Source organism: Phytophthora infestans, genomic scaffold (assembly GCF_000142945.1).
Source record: "Phytophthora infestans T30-4 supercont1.54 genomic scaffold, whole genome shotgun sequence".
Taxonomy (NCBI): domain Eukaryota; phylum Oomycota; class Peronosporomycetes; order Peronosporales; family Peronosporaceae; genus Phytophthora; species Phytophthora infestans.
This window is the reverse complement of record NW_003303705.1, coordinates 240658-245710: the sequence shown is the minus strand read 5'-3', so window position 1 is coordinate 245710 and position 5053 is coordinate 240658.

Here is a 5053-nt window from a genome sequence, read left to right as displayed (position 1 = left end):
GCCACCGCAGTATTTCGGACAGCACCAGGTGGGTTACGGTGTACCACTCTCTGATCTACAGCGGCTATTTGCCGCAGCGCAAGGCGGCCAAGGTGATCGACCTGGACCAGGGCCCCAGCAGCCACAAGATGCACGAGTGCAAGGTGGTGCTGGCGGCTATTCAGTGCAGCAAGGGACGCCTGCACGGTATCCAGATGCTCGCCAGAAGAAGTTGTCGATACGCCCATTCGATGGAAAAGAATTGTACGTTGGGCTAGGCTCGGGTTTCCTGGAGTGGGGCCGCCGTTTCGAGCGCCAAGTACAGCTTGCGCAGTCAGCCTGTGGGTTCTGGTGGTCTGAGGACGTGAAGGTGGACCTGTTGGGACACTACCTGTCCGGAACCGCGGAGCGGTACTACAATAAGCAAGTGGGCGCAACTATTCACACTGAAATACGTTATGGAACGTATGCTGGAAGCATTTAAGACGAATATCACGCCTGCACAGGCGATGAAGCTCTTCACTGCACCAAAGGACGCTAAACGCAACTGGTCGGAGCACTACATGTACCTCGTAGCCATCTCCGAGGCGTGCGGCGGCGGAGCTGACTATCTTGCACTTAATAATATAGTGCAGTACGCGTCTCCTGAGTTACGGACGGTACTAATGGCCAAGGTCGATGCGAGCAGGACGGACTATCTGCAGCAGGCCGAAAAACTGGCTCACTTCGCGCAGGCCTGGGAGTTAGATCCGGTAAGGCACCGGAGCCTTGGAAAAGAGCTGGTGGGAGCAGTTGGCGAGGCGCGTGGTAGAGAAGCGCGTAAATGCCACGAGTGTGGTCGAGTTGGGCATCTGCGCGCAGCGTGCCCGGAGCGTGGGCGAGGAGGCGACGGGGAACCGGATTTGACCCTTGCCGTAAAGGAAGACACGGTTGCGACCGAGGAAATGTGGATCCTGGACAGTGGATCTAGTAGACATCTAGTCAGTGACGAGTCCTGGCTGGACGAAGTGGAGGAGTGCGAGAACGTGTGTGTGCAGCCCAACGGTGAGCCGTTGCGCATAAGAAAGAAGGGCACACTGACACTCAGAGTCTCGGCATGCGGTGCCGAGCAGACACTCAAGCTTACGGACGTGTACTACGCCGAGGGCGTCGTACATAATTTGATATCGTACGGAAAATTAGACGAAAAAGGTTTCACACTGACCTATAAGAGCGGACGACGCGTCGTGGCTGCTAAGAATGGACAGCGTGTGGCCTTTGACGTTGAGCTACGAAGGAACGTGCTGGTTGTGTGCGGATCGGTAAAGAAGAAGCGCGAACTCGCGTCAAACGTGATCATGGCCGCGCTCACTGAGGTGGTGGCGGCGACCGACGGCGAGACGAGCAATGTGCAGAAGGGCACGCTGGTCGAGTTTCATCGACGTCTCGGGCACCTGAATTATGATGCCGTGGAGCGGTTGGCACGCGAGCCAAGCTCCGGCAACGAACTGACCGATCGACGGAGAGTGAACTGTCTGACTTGTGCCGAGGGCAAGCAGACGAAGAACAGACAATCGAGCAAGGACTCTGGTGAGCATGCTTTCACAGATCGTGTGGGAGGCGTGATCTGTTCCGACCTTAAAGGACCCATGACCCCGAAAGATCGCCTGGGTAACAGATACATGATAAACTTTGTCGACCACAAATCGAACTATTGTGGGGTATTTCTCGCCAAGACGAAGGATGTAGCGGCAAGAAAGTTCGAAGAGCTCCTCGTCTACTTCGAGAAACGGTTCGACTGCAGGATTCACGTCTTACGAACGGATTCCGGAGGTGAGTACGAAAACGTAGATTTGTTTTGCAAGAGAGCTGGTGTCGCACGACAGCGCAGCGAGGCGCGAAACCAAGCAAGCAACGGAAAGGCTGAGAGGATGCACCGGACCATTATGAATATGGCCAGGTGCATGGTGTTTGCCTGCGGGCTTCCTCTCAGTTTCTGGGGAGATGCTGTTAGATACGCGGCGTACATTTTGAACCGGTCCCCAACCAGCTCCAACCCAGGGCGTGCGTCACCGATTAAAGTACTGACGAAGCAGACGCCGCAGGTAGGGGAGATAGTTGTTTTCGGGTCCCCATGTACTGTTTACAGGGACCCGCGGAAACAAAACTTTGCACAGAGAGCTCCGGCAGGCATGATTGTCGGAATCGGAGAGGAAACAAAGGGCTACAGGGTTTACTTGCCAAAGGACAAGGTCGTGATCGTGACACAACACGTGAAGAACATAGAGACGCTCAACAAAGTGCAGAACGAGAAAGTGGAGCGACTGTACCTGCAGGACGACGAGGACGTACCTCAGGAGGAGTCGGAAGCTGCTAAGAAGACGCCCGAGGGCGGTGTGGCACCTGCCGAGGCAGGGAATGCGAGTGGGAGCGCTAACAAGCGCTCCAAAAGGAAGAAGAAGAACTGGACTAGGGATCGCCCAGTTACGCGGTCCGTAGTCCAACGGTCAGGAGGAGACTCCGCCCGACGTGGTGAACAGTTTAGTGGAGCCGGACCCAAGGAACTACCGAGAGGCAATGAAGAGTCGACACCGGTCGCGGGGGCTGAGGGCCATCGCGGAGGAGCTACAGGCTCTCGAACAGAATGGTGTGTGGAAGGTGGTGAAACTCCCGCGTGGAGCACACGCATTGCACGGAAAATGGGTATTCAAGACTAAACTGGATGCGGAAGGTGCGATTGAGCGGCTGAAGGCTCGCTTAGTGGCGTGTGGAAACGAACAGATCTTTGGCGTCAATTATAGTGTTACTTTTGCTGCGGTGATGGACATGAGCAGCGTTAAGTTGATTCTCGTGTTGGCCAGAAAGTGGGGCGTGCCTGCCAAACATGGCGACGTCCCCAACGCGTACGTTAAAGCTGATAAAGAGGCTGATTTGGACATTTACATGAAGATTCCCAAGGGGATGGAGATCTCGGACGAGATGAAGAGGTCACTGGGTGTTGGACATGGAGACGAGGTGGTACTCGAGCTGAAGAAAGCACTTTACGGTTTGAAACAAGCTGGGCGACTCTGGAGCGAGCTCCTGCATCGCATTGGTTTCATACAAAGCCTGACTGACATGTGTGTCTACTACAGACGACACGGGCGCGAAGTGCTGGTAGTCGGCGTATATGTTGATGACTTACTAGTGACCGGAACGGGACAGGAGGCCGTGGATGCGTTCTTTGCAGAACTTGCCGACTTATCCATCAAGAATTTGGGAGAGGCCAGGAAGTTTCTCGGGATGAGAGTCGTATACGATGAGTCGTATGGGTACGATCTCGACCAAGAAATCACGATCACAGAGATGCTGAATGAGCTTGGCATGGGTATGGCGCACGGAGCGCGGATGCCGATTGGACTAGAATGGAGTGATGGATGCGACATCGAACTAGAGTAATTGCCGATCTCCGGTGCATCCGCGGTTGCGACAGTGAAGAAGTTCCAGTCGATGGTGGGCAGCCTACTCTGGGTAGCTCGCTGCACAGGGCCAGATATAGCTTTTGCTGTTCACACGGCGTCGCGGCGAACGCATGAGCCCACGGTCACGGGCTGGAAGTTGGCGAAGCGAGTACTGCGGTATCTCGCTGGGACGAAGCAGCTGAGCTGCGGATGAAAGGAGACAGAGGGCGGATGGAGCCACTGGAAGTTGTGGGCTATAGTGTCGCGGACTTTGCGGCTGATAAGGGCGACAGGAAGTCGGTCACTGGTGGGCTCGTCACAGTAGACGGGATGCCCATAAGTTGGGTCTGCAAGAAGCAGACGGGTGTGTCCTTGTCTACGATGGAAGCAGAATACACCGCAGCGTCGGTCATGGCGCAAGAGCTACTAGGCGTAAGAGAACTGCTTAAGGAGCTGGAGATCGCGTTCGTAGAACCGATGCCGCTACGAGTAGATAACCAGGCTGCACTGAAGCAACTCGAAGGTGAGGGTGCTTCATCGAAAGCGAAACATGTGGACGTACGGATCAAGTTCGTTGGACATTTCACCAAGGAAAGCGTACTGGGACCGGAGTATCGAAAGAGCAAGAGGATGCCTGCGGACATCCTAACGAAGGCGTTGCCGGCCCCGAGACTTGATGAGCTGCGAGCTCAGGTGGGATTGCATTAAGAACTGGGAACACACCGCCAGGACGCAGTGTCGGCGAGGAGGAGTGTTGGAAGATGATGCGCATGCGCGGGATCACTCTGGACGAGGGAGCGACGAGCAGCTGCTACTGCCGGAGGTTTGTGGTTGGAGCGTGGTACGTATGGAGCGGGGAACGTGAGGCTGTGAGACCTCCACGTGGAAGACAGTAAGGATAGGATGAGTAGTGTGACGGGGTCACACAGCACCTTGCGCTAGAGGAAGTTATCTTCCGAGAGTATACAAACTCTCAGTGAACGGCAGTTCACAGGTCCCCTCTTTAATTAAAGAGAGCGAAGTGACCTAAATAAGGTAGATTGGAAACTGAGTATATTTATAGGTAGATAAAGCTTGGGTTTAATATAAACTATAAGTCACCTATAGAAATGCAATGTCATTTAACCAATGGTTGGTTTTGAATGACCTTGGTACCTTGTACCAAATATTCCGGAGTATGACATGTCATACTCCTGAAGTGTGAAGTGTCACACTTCATGTAACCAGGGTACACTTAGTACTACGTACCCCGTTACATCCTCACCCACTTAGGTTCGGTTTACCGACCAATCAGAATGAAGAGGTGTTCGTCACAAACTCTCATTCTCAAAGTCGAAAACCATCGACTTGACCGCGCGAGCGCGGCGGAGCCCACTTCACAGTTAGAGCCTCGAGCAGCAGTCTGTGCACTCTTCTTCTAGGTCTCCATTTCGACCGTTAACATGCCTCGTGACACAGCAAAGAGCGTGCAGAAACACTTTCTATCTCTGCAGCCGGTAAGGCGCAAGCCAGGAGCACTAAGCCACACGTGAAAGGCTCTGCACTCAAGGAGGCATACTCGTGGGGTCGTTCGAGACGATCGCACTCTCGTGAGACGCGGGTGCAGTACAAGCGCGACAAGCAGGTGTCGCGCGCAGTGGCTCCTCGTATTAAGA